The sequence below is a fragment of the Passer domesticus genome, chromosome 7, assembly GCF_036417665.1.
Source record: "Passer domesticus isolate bPasDom1 chromosome 7, bPasDom1.hap1, whole genome shotgun sequence".
NCBI lineage: Eukaryota > Metazoa > Chordata > Aves > Passeriformes > Passeridae > Passer > Passer domesticus.
Window position 1 is genome coordinate 42,541,155 of NC_087480.1, and position 19,905 is coordinate 42,561,059.

General features: G+C 35.5%; 1 long non-coding RNA gene across 1 annotated transcript in view; it reads left to right on the forward strand.

Annotated features, from left to right (window-relative positions):
• The window catches only part of LOC135304995 (uncharacterized), a 657,910-nt gene that overhangs the window by 168,484 nt on the left and 469,521 nt on the right, over positions 1–19,905 (forward strand). The window contains exon 28 of the long non-coding RNA XR_010366252.1: positions 2,257–2,454. This is a non-coding gene — a long non-coding RNA (uncharacterized LOC135304995). The remainder of the gene's footprint in view (positions 1–2,256; positions 2,455–19,905) is intronic.

Consider the following 19,905-nt stretch of genomic DNA (forward strand, 5'->3'; position numbering starts at 1 on the left):
TGGGGTCAGATTGTTTGTGTACATAACTGGGGGCAAAAAAAAAAATCACAGTCTTGATATCCCACTGTTCAGTTTATTATCAGGCAATCTTAATAGTTCATTGCTGAATGCACTTTCATCTTCTAATTTTGGGACATTATTGTGTATGAGAGTCATACTCTGCTTCCTGGTTTTTGGTAAATGACAGAGCATAACATTGGAAAAAAGCTGAGGGTTCTTTGGTCCTGCTAGGAGATTTCTCAAGTCTTTACTTCCTAAAGATTTGTGGTAATTGACAGTCTTTGAAACTGAAGCTCTGCAAATTGCAAACTAGAAGCTCGTGTTTCAAAAGTGTTAAGTAGAGCTTAACAAACTTTGGCAGAGTAAAAAGCTGGTGATTGAACCACCAGTGTGTCCTGTAATCCATGAAAAATGTGATGTGTTGGTAAAGAGGAGTCTGACTTAGTAATACGTTAAAGATCCTTGAACTGAAATTCATGTAAAAATGAAGGAGCTGAAATGAGCAGACTGATTCTATTTTCATATTACCACCTGAAATTTTGTATAATTAATCGGAGAATCTTTGAAAAGTAAGGCTTTATGGAAGTATCTATATAAGGTATTTAAGTGACTCTGGAAACCACAAAGTACTTTTGTGAAAGTATATTGGGGTGTTTCATATTATTTAAAAACAGTTGTTACAATAAACCAAGTGCTGCAAAGCACTGAGTGCAAACAGAAATGGTGTATGTATTAGACTTGTGTTTTGCTGTGGACAGTCCTGCCTGTCTGTTAGTGTTGTATCTGTTGTTGACTCCTGGCTGACAGAGCTAGACTTCATCCAAAACCTGCTTATTTAGTTGCATTGAATTTCTCTTCTGACCTGCTGAATAGCCGAGTCACACGGCAGAGATATTTAATGTGCAGCCTTCAGCCTATCCCATTAGGCTGAAGATTTATGCTTAACCCAAACCTCAGATGGTTGAGTGGGTTTTAAAAAATATAACTCTACAGTCCTTATCTTCGCCTGGTTTTGTTTTTTACATTTTCCTTTGGTTTCTGGTAATCATTCTTCTGCACACTGTTTGCACCTTTCTCTGCTGCTGAGCAGTGGGCATTCATTCTCCCAGCACCCACTGGACCAGCAGGCACAAAGACAGACACTCTACAGCTCTGCAAAAATGGAGACTGAAATACTGTGCTCCTTCAAAATAAAACAATTGGTGGAATTAAAACAAAAGAAGATATGAAGCAGTTAGAGATATGAATATATGAAGCATTAGAGAGAGTGATACAATTGTAAAGTTTATAGAAATTGAAAACTAAAAACCTTGTTTAAAGCAGGCTTTTCCAGGGATTATACAAGTATTGATTTGCATGTGAGTCTGTATCTCTTATCAATTTATGTATTCATAAAATATCCCAGACCATCACAGGACTTCAAATCTGGTCTTCCCTACCCCCATTTGTTCTAGCAAATGGAAGAGTGAACAAGACAGACCATAAAGATGCTGCTGTTGCCCATCTTTCATCGTGTTTGTAATCAAAAATCTTCACAGTAAACATGTGAAAGTATCTCCTGTTTTGCGGACATGTTCCACATTAAATGTAGTGCTTCCCTTTGTGTTCCTAAGATAAATTATTATTTAGTGTGACCTATGTCTTCCAGCTGTGATATTCTTTGCATCAATTCCTTCTTCAGAGACGCTCCTCTGGCTATTTAATAATGGGCTAGAAGAGAAAATCTCAATTAGAGAGTACCAAAAAAATTCATTTCAGTTATTCTATTTTAGTTTAGTCTTCCACTAAACCACCCCTTTCTCCAACAAGCCATTGTGTAGGGGTGAAATTTAATATCTGATATGAGAACAAGCATCGGTAATCGTATGACAGCACATGAGATTAGGAACAATGAAGAGATTAATTTGATGAGGTTTGTTTATATCTTCTCTCTAAAACCTTTTCTGGGAAATTCTAAAGGGTTTTTGTAATCTATGATTAAATTCCAATATATCTCCCACTGGGTTCCTACCTTGTATTTTCTGTTTACTTAAATAACATGTGTTTTATGTAAGAACTGCATTTCCATTTTTGTTTAACCTAAAACATTTCTGTTGAGTTGTCACCATAGAGTGAAAACTTACTTTGATAACATTCATCCTACTTTCACCAGCAGAGACTGCTTTAAAATTTACCTTTAGAAATGTTTTACTTTATTATGAAGAAATTGTGAATGTTATGCCACTGAGTGCCAGTGACCTTCCTGTATCCCTGCAGGCTGGGAGCAGGAGCTCAGCAGGACTGGAGTGGCTAAGCTGTCCTCCTTGTGAGCTGCACTTGATCTTTGGGTGTGCACCTGTGGAACTGTTTCCAGACTGCTCTGGAATCTCTCCACTTATGGATCACCCGATAACATTTTGCGTCTTGATCAGCTGTGTGCAGAGGTTGGTAGGCGTCCACACCTTCTAAAAAAAGGTAAAAACCCCATGAGGGTAAGATGAGAAAAACAGGTAATCAAATAGAAGAGGAGAAAATAAGGTGATTTTTTTTTCCCTGATGAGTTATGTCTCAAAGATATTTGGGTGATCAGTGAAAAACAAAAAAAGGAGAATTTTGTCAAAATCCATTGCTCTTGAAGTTGATCAAATTTATGTAGAAAATACTTAATCATGAGAGCTGCATTATATTTTAAGACAACCAATCAGCTACCTCTCTTGAAAGACCATATTTAGTTACAAGTAATTCTAAAATATGCATCTGGTAGTATGTTAAATTTGGGGGTTTTTTCACTTATTTGAGGTGAAATAAGAGAAAAAAATAAAATAACAAAAAACCCTCATGATTTGCTTTTGATTGCTGCTTTCAGTGGGAAAAAGCTGTGGGCAGTAGCGCTAAGTGAATGTTTTAAGTCCACTGAAACAGGCAACAGGATGTGACATTAATTAAATTCATGAATTTTTAAAGAATGAGTTGATTCAAACATCAATTTGCAGAATGACATAGCAAAAGAGTCCAAGAGCTCTTCTTCCCTGGAGGGGAGCATAAACACTCAGTGGAGACTTTGCCTCCCAGAGGCAGCAGGAGGGAGGGCGAGGCTGGGGTAATGGATGGTGAATGAAGTGTGACTTTCATGTGCTCCTGGCCTCTGGTCCTTCAGCCGTTGAATGCAACACGGTTTTTTTCCATGAAAAATGTTAGAAAGTCGTTTAATGCCCAGGGTGTTTTAGGTGCCAAAAGGCTCGCAAATGAAAGATGGCAAAGCTAACATGAAAGCGAGCATGAAACTATTAAAGGAATGTCAGTTGATGTATACAAGTACAGAAATAAAAACAGAATTATGTTAATACCTTTCTCATTGTTTTCCCTGGAAGCAGACCCTTACTCATCTGTCCTTTCTTTAATATCCTTTAATTAAACATATTTAAATAAATAAAAAAGCCCTAAGCATATGTTATGACTAATGATATTACTCTAATGCATTTCTCCAGTGGCAATCACAGCTGAATTGCTGGTACATTTTCAATGAGACCACAGTTCTCATTCACCAGTTCTTGTGAAAAGGGGCTGCACTGATTCACCATATTGATTAAATGATTTTTCAGCAATTTCTAGGTTATAACGTGGATATCTGTGCTTGTGTGGAGGGTGAATACTCTTTGTTTAGTTAAAAAAAAGAAGAAAAGTATTTTGGAAAGTAATATTTTGTGTGATATTTTTCAAATATATAAATGAATATAAATAAGTATATAATGAAATACATAGCAGAGTTTTCATGTATATCAAGGTCAACATTAATATCTATATTTTAAATTATTTGATCTCTCTCTGCTAAAATTTGTCTTCCTTGGCTTATGATTCTATAAAATAAAGTTCTTTAGCTTTGAGATTAAAAAAATAGTGGAATAATCTGTCCATTAGGGTAAAATGGACCCAATCTTAACTTTTTGCACCCAGCCTCATAATTCTGAAAAAAAAATGAAATATTAGCTACATGTAATATTTATTATATAAGAGGTACAACATATACTGGATTTTATAAGCTCTCCACTTCTTATATTCAGATGCCCCATAACGCTCAAGGCGAAAAACTTTTTTACAAAAGTATAAAAAATGATATATTTGTATTATATGGAAAAATAAAAAGGGAGAGAAGGAGCCATTTGAATTACTGTTGAATACTTACTGAAAGTCTGACAATTTTCCTGGGAGTCTACTAGCACTAGTATGCTCCACAAAAGGATGTTTTATGACTTTATTATGGATTTTAATTTACTGGAATGCAGAGTCAGAATGCAGCTGGTTTGTTCCATATTTAGCAGTTTAACTATTTGTTAACTGCCACAGCTCTCACCCTGTCCAAGCATGCAACACTGAGGCCATTCAGTAATACACTGAGAAATCTCCATTATTGGGCATAAGGATCATTAACATAGCACAAGTTTAACTAATAAAGTTGAAAACAACTAATAAATCTGCCTGGTTTTATTGTCAATTAAAATCTGCATGCATCCTATGACATTCATTAAAAATTAAGTGGATAGGTACAATCAGAGATAATCATGCATGCCACTTATCCCTGAGAATGTGACATGCTGTTAATTCATAGAAACTGAAAGCCTAATTACTTCTATCACTGTAATTGATGGGCTTTGTATGTACTGCTTCATCACAGAAATTAATGTGAAAAAAAAAATTTTTCTAATTTATTGGCACTTCTGAAATAAAGGAATACTACTTAAATACACAGCATTCTGCATGTGTGCTATTGGAAATTTCAGTATTAATTTCTGCAATCTTTCATAAGCATATTTCTGCATAGTGTTTAAGTATACTGCAATTATTTAATTACCTAATTGCCTAATATGTTATTAACCATGTAGTAAAATTAATTGTTTATTGGGTAATATGTTCATTGACCATACACTCTGTGTTTGAGATGTGGAAAATCTCATGGTGTTAAATCATCCTGTAGTGTGCTAAATGCTTTATAAAACACACAGCCAAGGTTACATTAAGATTCAAATATTAATTTTTCTGCAGCTGTGATGTAATTGAAATCTCTTTACTACCTGTTAAGTACAGTAAAGGTAGGAATGCTGTATGTCTAACTCATTTTCTCATATTCCTGTAAAATCAGCAACATTGGCCAAGTTAATCTGATGGAAGCATGACTGATAAAATTCTGCTTTCTTGATACTAAGGCCATGCAATAGAATTCAGATTAACTTACTGGAATGAGTGCACTCTAAAATTATGTTTGTTTGTTTTTTTTTTTTAACTCTCAGCTTAATGTAGATTTTTGAATGTATTTTTTGTATATTGAGCCAAATGTTTTCCAGCTCTTTGAGTTTTTGTTTCTGGAATAAGTGAACGATTTTCTAGAGACATCACTGTCTTACCTGGTAACTGTAAGAGGCAAAGAGTCTTGACACTGTGCTGTGTAGCAGGGATTGTGTGGGCAGTTTGATGTCTGTTGTAACAAAAACTTTAAATTAATGGTGGTGTTCAAGCATTTGGGCAAGACTGACCAGGCTTCTCTTCTGACTAACTTGGTAAGTGTTCCTCTTGTCCTTTCTCCTACTTTCTCTGGCCTACAGTGCTCTCATTCAGAAAATGAGTGTCGATGTATTCAGGTTTTACAGTACTCTTGCAGATCCTACACTTTACAGCTCATAAAACTGACAGTTGGAAATAAAACACCTTGTTGAAATGAAGAGTTTAAAAGGTTCATTCTATATTTGTAAAGTTTACTATTTCCCATATTCAAGGTAGGCCAGATGTCTCTGTGCTAGGACGTACACGGTGGACTGAATTAAGGCATTGGTTGGGTTGTTGTACTGCATATTTAAGATTTATAAATATGTGCTTTTGATGAGATAGAGTTGCTTCCCTCCCCTTTCTAGTTGCACTATCTAATCTGCTTTCTGTCTTTACTTACTATTCTTGCATTCCAGAAAGCACAGTTTACAGTCACTTTTATAGTTTTATCCATTCTTCAGAGAGAAAGAATTGAAGGTCTGTATACTTAATTGCTGCTGAAGATGGGTTAGCTATTTTTGCACAAATAAAGGACCCTGACAGTCAGTGGAGGTTTTTAAAGACCTGTCACACACATACTATAAGGGGTTGTGTAATTGAATATTACAGGACAGTGGTGGAGGATGTTTGATGCAATGGTGTAATTTTCTTGGGTCCTTTTTGAGCCATGGAAGCAGCTTAGAGTAATGTTTACAGAAAAATGATTGACTCTTTCTGCACCTTAAATCACTTTTCTCCCAAAAGAAATAGACCTGAGGGCAGCAGGTTGTTCTCAGATGCTGCAAAAACCAACCTGAGTATTAAGGGTAGAAAAAAGATGTCTCTATGCTCAGGGGAGGGGAAAAGGTTTGATTTTTTGTTGTTTGTTTATTTGCTTTTTAAGATTGTAAAAAAATCAGTTTGTATTACCAGAATAGTTCACTAAAAAGGAAATGCATAAATGCAATCCCTTCCTGGTTTAATTTAAGTTGTAAAAATTGGTTGTGTTTACATCCCTCAGTAAACCTGAAAACTTGTCTAAGAATATGCTCTGGTTCAGTTGACAGTTTCACAGATAATTGAGTAGACTATAAAAAGAGAGATGTTTCCTCAGTCATATTTTAAAATTGTCTTTGATCTGTTGCATTTTATCATTGGAACAAATAAGGAGGAAGATATTGCTGTGGGTAGAATTAACTTTATTCAGATTTACCATATATTGATTTAAAATGTAAAAGGTCTTATATTACCCTCTAGAAAAATCATCAAAAGGATTTACACTAAAAGCTTGTAAACAGTAACAATGGAAACATCTTTTAGAAGCAATGTTGTAATTCTAGGAAGAAGAAGGATGAAATACCTGTGCAGAGACCTGCTGACTTTTTGATATTTTTTTACTTTCTAAAATATTATATTACTTTAGAATTTGAGCAAAGATGTTATTCAGTTTGGGGGTGGGGGGGGGTGTAAAATGAAAGAAACAAAATAAGCTGTTCTGGAAAAAAGTTTCCAGTATATGAGTATTTCACTTGTAAACAATTTATAATAATATAGGTTGTGAGCTTGAGGAGATTTTGAGGAAAAAGAGCACAAAAAGTTTTGTGAAGATATTAGTGATTTGCCTGTATTTTGATGTGTTTATTCAGAGTGCTCTATTAAAAATAAATATATATGAAAATTCTTTCAAATTAAGAATTTGCAAAAAACCAGATTTATTGTTGGGCAATACTAGCAAAGGATGGAACAACCAAATGAAAACAAAAACCTGACAATTCCTTTCTCCATTGAACTAATTGAAACAAATCCTGATGGCAAGAGATGGGTGCTCAGTAAAGCAAAGGCAGAACTTGGATTTATTTGCTGAATTTGCTATTGACTCCGCCTTTAACCAATAGCAGGTAATTTCCCATGTCCCAGTTCCCCTCTTTTAGTTCCTATTTCCATGTTACCAAACCACAATTATTATATCTGCCTCTTCTATTTTGTTTAATTTTCTAGGTTACAAGTTTCTGTGGAAAGGGAATATACTCTGAATATCATTGGTTTAATGAAAGTTGGGAGTTTGTAAAGGCTATTCTGATACCAACAAATAATTATAGTTTCAATGATCTTCGACAAATATTTACCAAAATGTAATGTTTTAAATTTCACTCTAATTAGTTTTACTCCAGTGTTTCTGTGAAAGGAACCACATAATAAGCGATTAACTAAGACATTTAGCACTGAATTACTTTTTCATGGCTCCTTGCTTCCATTAGAGAAAAAAAATGTGCATTTTCTTTGGCTTCTCTTCTCTGGATTCAAAAGGGATAAACTGTATTGATAATTCTTCCTAGCTTGTAGAGATGGGTTATAACTGATTGCATGGTCATTACCCCTTGTAACTACAGTGGTAATGCTAAACTCAAGATCCTTCTATTTTGTTCCTAGAATGCCTTTGTTACACAATCCAGTTTTAAAATAGTTTATTTTGTCCAAACAGTGAACATTTTAGCTGGAGAGCAGAAAGTTTTTTGAAATTATTATATCACTCCTCCACACTGCTTGAATGCCTCAGAAAGTCAGATTGAGGCTTCCTCTGTTGGCACTACATTCCGTTTCCTGTTATCTCTGAAAAATAATGTTATTTATGAATAGAATTTCTTGATGAAAGCAGACTCAGCACTTTCTGCTAAGCCCACAATCTGACCAAAGAACATTTTATTTCCTCTGTAGCTCAAACTAATTCTAGACACTGCAGTGTTGGAAATGAGCATATCTCTAAAAATGACCATGTCTCTAAAAATACTGTACATTTGTGTGAAAAATCTTTTAAATGGGATTTTCTAATCTTGCAGCCTCAATCAGAGATTTGACAGCAGTAAAACTCTTCCAGCTACTCTTAAAGATGCTAAATTGCAGGTAGATCCAGCAGATGAAAGTAATGACATTAACTTGATAAATATGCATTTTAATATAGAAAGGGAAAAGCTTTCCTGGAACTGAAACAAAAGCAAAATTTCTATGCTATCATGACCAAAAATCTGAAAAGAATGCAGTTGCTTTGAAGAGGAGAAGGTGTTCACAAGTATTTCTGCTCTTCACTTCCTGCATCAAGACCCTGGAACATTATTGTTTCTTGCCCTATATTCCAGCCTAGCTGGACTCAGAAGCTAAAAATCGCACCATAAAGATCTATTTCACCAGCATCTCTGTCCCATCATTATAATAAGGTACTAGCTTTTTTCTTTCCTTGAAAAGAAAAAAATGGGCAGTGTATTATTCCTATATAACACACTGCTGAATTTTCTCTTCTGCTGTCAAAGCCTGCCCCAGTACCATGGGACAAAATTTGTTCAAAGTTCATAGTCTCTGGTTAAATACAGCAGAGTGCCAAACATTTTTTCACAGCTCTCTTCTGCCAGCTTCCTGTCTCAGGGCTCTGCTTGCAGCCCAGTTGATGAGATCCATGCCTCTGTATGGAGCTGGGTGACAAAGGCTCTGGGTCAAGTACTACCCAAGTAAGAGTAATTTGTTTACATTTACTTTGAATGTCACTCTCCCTTGACAAGAATACTAAGTAGGTTAAATGATTGTGGGTATATGTACAAAACCACTGATTATATGCTAATTTCTGTCCCTTTGCTGAAAGTCAGTATCTTCAAAGTTGAGATTGAAAAGTAAAAGATTCTCAACAAGTAATGAGAATTCTCTACCTCGTCCTTTGGTGCCCCCATTATTCCACATTACTGATCTTCTTTTTTCCTAGAATATTAGTCTACACAACTAACAATTTTTTATTTCCAATGTAAGCTTCTGAAAATGTTTTTAAGAATTTATAGCATGCTTTTAACTGTAATCTAGAGGATTTAATTTCCTCTTAATTGTCATTGATAACTGCATATGCGTAGACCACTATCAGGTCTACAGCTGTAGATGTATGAAGAGATATAAATTAAAGGGAGTAATATGATTAGGAAAAATTTAACTGAGGATACAGTTTCTGAAATATTTGTAGGGTGAAACTCACTTATGTGTCAGCATATTTTCATATGCATTCTTCTATAATCTTGAATTGGTAAATATTTTAACTCTCTTCCTCAAAAAGATCATGAAATTTTGATCTTGATCAAAATGAGACCTCAAGAGCAGTGAATGAGGAGCAGAATCAGAAGCAGATTTTTCACCTTGAAGGAATGATGGCATAAACTGGAATCTGTATTAAGAAGCTGCACATACAGGTTGCTGATTACCAGCAGCAGCATGGCTCTATCATATGCAAATGCAGGAGATTTTGCTTGATAAGGGTTTGACCTGATTGGGATGCAGGAAAGCCCAGCAGCAATGCAGGAGTCATCAGCAGGAGTTACAGCTGGAATGAAAAATCAGGCTGGCTTTGGGGAGGGCATAATACAAGGTTGTTCATCCCTGCCAAGGGCCTCTGCACTTGGATTGGCCATGGAGCAGAGCAAACTGTGGAGAGTGCTGTGCACAGAGCCAGTCAGGAGATAAACTCCATGCTGATGGAGAGTTTTACAGCTTCTTACTGCCTCGGTCTCAATGGCACAGGTATTTGCCATCTGTTAGCTGGGGGCTGCTAAAACAAGGCTCTGGTTTTGGAACAATTGTCCAACGGAGCAGGGTAAAAATTGAGGTTAAAGAGTTTTTCAAGGAAAGTATTCTAGAACTGAGATATTTGCTTAGATGAATTATTTACCCTGATTTGCTTATTGGATTTTATCCAAAATTTCTCTTCAATGTCTTGTAGACTTAAAACTCCATGAAGTCCATTCTAACTTTAATCCAACTGGAAAAAGCTGTGAGGCTAAACCCGAGGACTTTAAATAATGTTGACATATGAAAACAAAAAAAAACCCCATAACCTGCCTCAAAAAACCCAATAAAAGCCAAAACCAAACAAAAGAAAAGGAAAAAACAGCACCTCAGAACCACAGTACGAACTGAAATATCAATGTTGATGCACTTTGATTCAAGGAACACTAAAGAAGAATCCAGAAAAAGGATTACAGAACAAAGGTGTTGCATGTGGAATAGTGATACGTAATTTGCAAGTAAGAACCTTAAGTTAAAATATGTTTTTATCTTCAACAGAAAATCAGAGATGAGAAAACCATTTGCCCCACTGGGCAATATTGATGAGTTAGAAGGTTATTAAAAAGGTTAGGGCATTGATTCAAATCAAGTCTGGAGACAGAATTTATGATGTGTCCTGTCTTAATATTTCTTTAAAGTGTCTTTTCTTTGTAGTCTGCAATGTCTGATTTAAAATACAAACAAGAATCAAGGGGCAAATCTCCTGAATGCCTGGTAGTGCCCACACAGAACAGGCATGCCTGTTCTCAGGTGACCATAATTTATTTTTTGCAAAGATGTAGTGTGAAAATAATAAAAAATGAACCATCTAAAAAGCCCCAGAGTATTAGCATTTACATCTGGCCTTGTGGCTGCAGTGGTCACATGAACACTGAGGGTCATATATTTGTCTGAGTCGAGGTGAAGGAATGTCGATGAATTTTTGCAATAAGAATGTCGATGTATTTTTGCAATAAGAAGGGAAAATAAATAATTTGCAGACAATAGGAAGTCTATTATGAAAATGACTCCAGGGAAACAGGGCTAATGTGGCTACTGAGAAGTACCAAGGTCTACACACTTCACTCTCATGGTTCTCTGTTTCCAAAGAATATACAGGGCACTGAGTTTTCGTAACACTTTCTTTTTAAATCTGATAGCTTCAATACAATGAAATTAAAGATAAAAAAGCAAAAACCCAAATAAACATAAAAAAAATTCTTTCATTACAATGAAATTAAAGATAAAAAAGCAAAAACCCAAACAAACATAAAAAAAAAATTTCTTTCTTAGTTCCAATGCAAGATTGGACTTGTTAGGGTAAATGACAGCATTTCAGGAAATGTTGATTTTGTTTTGCATCATTGAGATTTATTCTAGTTAAAAGTCAAAATAATCTGTTAATAGCCCTTAATAATCTTGTTATTTTCCATCACAAATTAACACAGAGCTTGAATTTAAAGGAAATGTTTCTGTAACAACTCAGTAGGAAACATTAACAGCCTACCTTAGAGTTCCAGGCTTGCAGAGAGTAAAGCACTGACTACACAGTCTGTTCCTCTTTCAAATGTGTTCTTGGGGAATTAATTGGAAAGTACATTCCATGTCCAATAATGAGAAAAAATTGCAACTTCAGAGCTGCTATCATAGTTTGAAGCCACATTAAATTCTTGGGTTTCGTTCTCTTTCCAAGGCAAAGCGCTCTTGTATTTTTGCCAGTAAAACCAGAGTATCAGAGATCCTTGACCACTTTTTGAAATTGTAACCAGTACAAACTCTTGCTCTGTGATGTTGTATGAATTCTACTGATATTAAACCTGATATCAGCACTCACCAATGGGAGTCATTAGCTCAGCTGGGACCAGGATAAAGCCCTGAGAGCATCTTTGAATCTATACAAACGCAATGAAACATTTATATTCCTATAGAGCCTCTAGAAATGTCTCTGGAGTTCCTTTCATATGGGTCAGTCCCTTCAGTATTAATGATGGGTATAGAAAACCAGAAGTTATTTTTTTTGTGCTGCATGCTTTTTTCCAATTTTATATTAATGCCTGTGATAGTGACCAAATAACACACAATAGAGGCAATCTGTGTTTTTCTTCAGTAAATTCTGTAATGGTGGCACATTTTTCAGTGCCATTTAATGAAACTACTGTTTCAAAGTAATATTTTTTGCATGTAATAATGGTGCTTATCAGGTTTAAAAAACCCAGAAAAGACCCAAACAATCTAAACCAGCCAACCAAACAGAATCAGATAAAGAAAACCCCAGCAGTGGGGTTACAAATAGACACCAAATCTATTACTTTTCTAGCATATAAGTAATGCAAATAGTCTGATAACCTAAAATGTTGCTCCCAGAAATTCTTGTTAAGAGCAAGGAAATGTGTTGTACCTACAGTGAACTTGTCTATAGCCTCTGCAGACTTGGGGTTAAGGCTCAAGGATCATCTCACTGTTTTGGTCCACTCACATCCTAATACTGAGAAGCTAATGCACAATCTGCACTCTCGAAGAGCTACAGACAGACAAGTTTTGATAGCAGACTGTGTTGGAAATATCTTCCTTGCTTATATTAAATAGGATCTAATTTTAAACCTGATATTGAATGTTAGTGTTGAAAGTGACAGCCTTTCCTTATTTCAAATAGTCAAGCAATGGTGTCCCTCTGCTAGATAGAACAATATATATATATTTGAAAATAATATTACTTTTCACTTAGTTTTAAATTGAACCAGTTTTAGGTTTTGTTCTCCTGCTCTTGGATGTTGTAAGTAATTATCCTGTTGGTACTACCGGGATGGGAAATACCACACAAAGGGCTTTTTTGTTGTGCTGCTTTCTGCCTTTCCAGGCAGTCTGCCTTTTGCATGAAAATGGCTCCAGTTTCCTTGGCAATATTCTTAAGAGAGCTCTTTCCCTCAGGAATAGGAGAGCATTTAAAAATGTTTTTAGGCAATTCACATTTTGCAGATGGGACATTTACCTACGGTAAGTAAGGTCGGGATTTGCCCTAGAGGGGAAAAGAGAAAAAGGGCTCTGCATGCGGATGGGTCCTGTGGTGGGGATGGGCTGTTTCTGGAAGCACTTTGTATGTAGCTGTGCCTTGCAAAGCCTTGCAGCACTGTCAGGTGTCTCTGGAGGAGCACAAGTCACTCCTTCCATCCTTCTGGAGCAAGTGAGAGAGGTCCATGGTCGGATGTTCTCTGTCCTGGCTGGGGCTTCTGTGCAGGTGCCTTGTTGCGGAAAGATGAAGATCCTGCTTCTTCCCATTGATCCCAAATGGACACAAGGGAGAAATCCTGGCTCAGCCTGTCAGCTTCTGGCCAGTTCAAAGGTGAAAATGTTCAGCACTGCAGTTGGAAGCATATTGTAAAGGAACAATTGCTTCAAAATAAGTGGAAGGGACTACACAGCTGATTTCTCACCCTTCCTTCACATGTAGCCTGTAGTGGGCAAAATGTACTTTAATTTTAGCTATGACGTGCAACCTTAATACAGAATGAGAATTCTGGGAAGTATTTTTGGCAAGTGCTGCACCGTATCAGTTTCACACATGCACATGCTTTGTTGCAGTGTTCGCAAAATAGATCTGGATCTTGTCTGGGATAATCAATCTGTTTAACTCTTCATCAGCTATGGTTGTTAAATTATGGGTTATTGGTAATTTTATATGACTATTGTCTCGTAAAATTTATAGATTTGACACGTGTGCTGGATGCCTATGCCTTGCTTTTTTTCTTTGAGGCATTGAAAGAATTTAATGTAACAGTAATTTTGGGCTTTGGTCAAGGAATTAATTTCTAAAATTGTGCATTGAACATAAATCATGGTGCTATTCTTTCTTATGACCCGGAAACCTGATCTCCTTCCTCAAATCTTCACTAATTGCATGTTAACTATACTTAAAAATTAGTAATAAAGAGTTTGACAAACAAATTCTCTGCAATAAACTAGAGATAGGTCTACATTTTATCATCTGTCATTTATGCAGAAAGCAAAAACCATATGGCAGTAGAATAAAATTCCAGGATATGAAACCAAATGAAATATGTTTACTATATTTAATTATCCAGTGATTCAGCAACGGTTTGCATTGACTTTGGTTTGAGCTTGACAGGGAAAAACATTACATATTGAAATAGAAATTATAATTATTATTACCATGATAGATATTGATCTAATTTCAAATCTTGTAGATAGTGAATCATACTTGACTTTTTTTGAATGTAGATAATTGCACTATTCATATGTTAATATAATTTTTGTTGTATTTTTTCAATATAGATTTAGTCCATGACAATATGAAGGAAATTTTTAATATTAAAGCATTGCTTAAGGAAAGAAAAAACCTCAGAAAAGGCAAAATTAGGATGTTGTTGTTGTTTAGACTGGGCCAGTTGTTATTTTATTTACCATTGTTTATTAGTTCAGTCTGGGTCAGTTGGTGGTTTTTTGCCTTTGGACAGCTGACTATAGGAGTTCTGTGTCATTTGAATTACAGTTATATGATTTTAATAATTGGAAACATACATTAGGTGTGAGGACTACAGACATTTAGAAAAAGACAACAAAAGTAATTTTATCAGATGCAGATGAGAGGAGTTCTCTAAATTTCCTATGATGGATTTTTTTCCCCTTTTCTGTAACAGTGCAGGAAAAATAAATAAGGTGTAGTAGAGAACAATTGAAGTGTAATTATTTGCTGGATCATATGTCAGAAAACACAAATGTGCTTTCTAATTTTTGGTCAGATTTTTCTAGCACTTAAGCCAAAATGAGTGTTCCCATTTTCTTCAGTGGAAACTGGAACAAGCCAGGAATTTTAAGTTTATTAAACACCCTCAGGAAAAAAAAAAAAAAAAGGCATTGAGGATGAGGCATCAGGTACCATCTGTGCTATTCAGCACAGGGAAGTAATATAAGATAAGGATCCAGGGATGAGAACATTTTAATCTATGTAGTTAGTATAAACACTATTGGAAGCATGCAGTCAAGTACTTCACAGCTTGGAAATGGCAAAACAAAAGCTACAACATTAAAATTCCCCCATTTTTCTGCCCGTTTTGTGTGCCTACATAGTAATGGTATCCCTATTTTTGTGATTACTTACAATTTCCCCAAACAAGACACCTAATGTGATCAGTATTCTATTATATAACTAAGATATAAAGATAGATGAGAGATCCGAGGTTGTACCAGGACCTCAGAGATCCTCACAGACTTTCATTTTAATTGAAAAGATGGACTTTAATCTCCAAACCTTAATTCTGAAATCAAAGTTTATATTAGTAACTGCCTTATTGTTCTGAAGTATATATAAAAAAGGTGTTTCAAAGTTAAAAATATTATTATTTTCACTAGAGTTTACATATTTGTGAACTGTCAATCTGATGTTGGAGAATATTCTTTGATGGAGTGCATTATTTTTTACAATATTTCTATTTAATCTTACTATCTACATGGTTCCACTTCAATATTATTGTTCTCCTGTGGAAATGGTTTGATACAAAGTGCCCATTAAAAAGGGACTGTTTTGGTGTGAATGATATTTCAGTTTTTCAAACATTGTTATGAACTGATTTTTGAAACTAGTAATGCAAATTAGCACAATCTCTAAGTAATCAACATTTTCTTGCCTGGAAATGAATGTTGAATCACAAGTCAAGTATGGTGAGCTTCTGACTTCTGTGACTAGAATCTCTTTTGACACTTTTCTTCAGGAACCAGTTCCCCCATTTTATTATTTAAAAGAACTATAAATGGTCTTCTTGAAAAAAACCCCACTCACTTGTTTTGGCATTTTTTGTGACTTAGAATTTAGCTGAAAGCAGAGATGTGTTTTGTTCTAAACACATGTTGGCAAAGAAGACCTCATTTTCAAGATTTTTGATAGGGCATGGAAGAGATCTCTTAAATAAATGTTAATGTTCATAGTATAATATTAATTAAGAAGCACACAATAAAACTGACTTTGTCAGCTAAAGCAGCAGTCGTATAGAAACATTCATTTGAGATGACTGTGTGATATAGAAGATATTTGTTGGTCAGTGAACGTAACCAGTAACAACAAGAGTTTGTGCTATTTTATTGACTGTTTTATGACAGCCACATGAAAACATCCAAAGAGGATGGTGAGGTAATTAAAGGTAGGAACAACTTTGCCATTGAAATTACATTGTAGCATAGCTAAGTAGCAGAAAGATTGATTGTTTTGTAACTTGATTTGATAGTCTATTGCTGATCTTATTTAGGTTTCTTTTTCTAATCCATTTTCTCTGGGACATTTATCAAAGAGAGAAAATTGGACTCTGCAAAGCTTCATATGAAAAGTTCACTGGGACTTATCCTTATTTTGAACACCCTCTTACAACAGTAGCTAATTCTTGCAAACTAATAGATCTGTTCTGAAACTTTATCATGATAACTTGGAGCATTATCTGACCCTTAATCTATAGCAAATTCTTTTTCCTTCCCTTGTCTCCCTAAGTTTTTACACTGAGATGATACCTGCAAGGTTGACCTGAAAACCTACTCCAGTGTGAAACTTGGTCCTGTGATGTCAGGAGGGAAATATGCACATGTGAAGGGTTTGCAGAGAGCTCCATTCTGCAGATTCTTCTTAGCTGGTTCAACAAAATACAACTTCTAGACTGTTACTGTAGCACAGGCTATAAGGAGGCTTTTAATGATGAAATTATTTTGATATACAATAATCTTTACCAGTGTGCAATTTTTAGAACAACAACATAAGAAAGGAATAATAATAAATTGTAGACAGAGATTTCATTAAATGATCACAATTGCATCATGCAGAATAAAATAATTTCATCTGATCTAGTTTGCTTAGAAGACTAGGAAGCCAAAATAACTTGGAAAGATGTTTTAAAATTGCACTTAAAACCATCCTACTACGAAAATTAAGATTTCAAACTTTACTACTGAAAAAGAGCCATTTCAGGTGAACTATGAAAACTAAAGTACCTTGGAATGTGTAGAGCAGGAAGGTCAACTGCAGAAAAAAAAATGCACACAAAGATGACAGTGAAGCCAAGGTAGAAAGTCACTGTCCATTGATTGACCTTCAGCCTGTTCTTCAGAATCAGTCAGTGGAATAACTCATTTGATCGACTACTACAATTCACATGGTAATTAAAACAGCCTCTCTGCTCTCTTTCTGAGAAGACATGCTGTCTGACAAGGCATTTTGACAAAAAGGTCCTAGGATCTCTAAGAAATGGTATTTTCATTGGTGAGACCTTGTGCTGCCAAGAAACAGGAGTGTGGAAGATCCGGGCCAAATTTATTCAAAGTTTAGGTCCTTGTCAACGTCTGTGATTTGAATAACCTTGTCATAGAACATAAAAATTTTGTTGACTCAGATGACCCTCCAGTACTGCAAATGCTTAGGTCCCTGATAAGAAGCAGGGCTATAGCACATAGATTCTTTCTTTGGGACTTTTAATTCCATAGAGATTAAATTTTATTTTACCTGATTTCCCACATGAACTACTTCAATGTTCTAAGTCATCTGGGTGAAGTTCCAGAACGGATCTGTTTGCCTTTAAGAATTACCTTCTGTTGTGAGAAGGTATTCCAGGTAAGAATGATCCAATTAACTTTTCATCTAAAGCTCGGCAAGCTCCAATTCTTTCACGATACTCTCTGGATGTTGCAGTATCCTAACTAATAAGAAGACAAAGGAAGTTGTGCTGGTGGTTAGGATAGAACAAACTTCCAATACTGCTAGGTATTTGGTGAATGTCTGTAGAATATAAAGCTTTTCAGTAATCTGCTCAGAATAAGTAAGCGATTGTAATCTGAGGACACCAATCTGGCAATTGAGAAAAATACTGTATTTGGTATTTGGCAGTCATCATAGACAAAATCCCTTTTGATTGCCCTCCTCCTCTAAGGTTTCTTGCTTCTAGCTGCTGGTGAGAAGGAACTATTGCTTCTTGTGAAGTGGAAGGTGCATCCATTTGTCTGTGGTATTGCGACCCTTACTTTTTCTTCCCATTATAAAACCACTGCAAAAGCAAAGCAAAAAAAGTTTTCCTTGCAATGAACTACACAGCTTTTGTTTTGTTAGCAAGTTGTCTACTCCTCAGCTCAGACAGCATAACACTGTAATAATTTAGAACTGTATTCTACAGCCATTCCAGTGGCTTGTTTTGATATGCCACATTAAGATTTAATTTATGGAAGGATGTATAGGTATATAGGCTTGTTTTCTTCAGTTTATGTCTGGAAAAAAAGATAACAAAAAGATGGTTGGAAGTAGGAAAAAACCAATACTCACATGTGCTGGATTTTTATTCTTATCTAATTCTGCACCCCAAATTTAGTAACGCAGTAATCCCAAATTCTTTATAGAAGCCTATTGAAATGTCCCTTTCCTCTCTTTCATGTTTATAGGTGTGCTCATATGTATACCTGAAAAATAATATAATCAGAGAAAAACATGAATAAATTTTCCAAACTTTCAGCTTTTAACAGCACAGAGAACTATTCACTTTTAATCATTACTTTTTCTCCATTTCTTTTATGTAAATAACTTTTACTGCAGTTTATTTTCCTTTCAGTTGCATATTTCAGCCTTTCAGGGTTTTTTTTCACAGCCTCTTCATCCAATTAGTATATGCCTTTCCTACCCTTTAAAAGCGGAATGACAAAATGTAACAGTTTTATTCCCATCTATTTTTTCACAGCTCTGTTTGAAGACACTGGCCCTGATTTACTACAGTGTGTAGGCTCTTATGCCTATTCAGCTAAAAACTTGGGTATTAACATAGGCATTAAATAACATCTCTGTGTTTTGTATTTGACTGGGTGTAGGCAGCAGTAAGGTGAAATGTTCCTGTTTGCATAGTGCTTTTTGTATTTACATAGTAGTAATATAAAAAAATGACAGTAACAGCAAAACCTGTTGGTTTATGAAATAAACCTGAATATTCTAAAAATATAGTATGCCAAGGCATAACCTACCATCTGTAGGCTTTTTCAGTCTAGCTGCTAGTCTAGTCTGAGCACTACAGAGCTGGGTTGCATTGACATCCATGGCTTGGAAACAGCTTCTTTGTAGATTATGACTTTCAGAGGTATGATGACTATCAATTGATTACATCCTGCTTGCTCAATACTGAGTATTGTGCTCAGGAATAAATAATTCATGCAAATAGTACCATCAGGAGGAACCAACCAATACTATAATTTTTTTACCTGCAGGAATGACATGTTTTGCAAGTTGCCTAAGTGTGTGTATTTGTACCCAAATGTTTACACACTGAAAGGCACAGTGAGAAACATATTTCTGTGTAAGGAAAGCGTCTACCAAAATGAATGAAATTCAGTCTTGACATTTCTGGCAGTCGGAGCAGGATTCAATTCTATCACATTTTTATCCCATAATGACCTGCCATCATTGTTCTACCAAGACTGACAACAGAAATGATCCCCTTTGAAAAAATGGCCTGAATATGTGAAGTCCCCATTTAGACATCCTGTGCACCCCTGAGGCAGTTGAAATTTGTGATTTCTTGTCATAGACATTTTAAAGGTAGCAAACTTTCCATTGAAGTGTGTTGACTCTGCCAACAGCACCATGGTAAGGAAATATTAAGTTTTTTAATGATACTGTAAGGTTTAATTATGTACTTGGCACATGAAATCCATGATGAAGGGTGAAGCAGGGAGGGAGATTTTCGCTTGATATCCATGCTACAATCTACTGCTACTACAGAATTTCAGTAAAATTATTTGACAATAAAGAAGGCTAATGAATGTTCTAGAATCCACAGAGCTAAAATTAATATTATGTCAGTTACTTCCTAG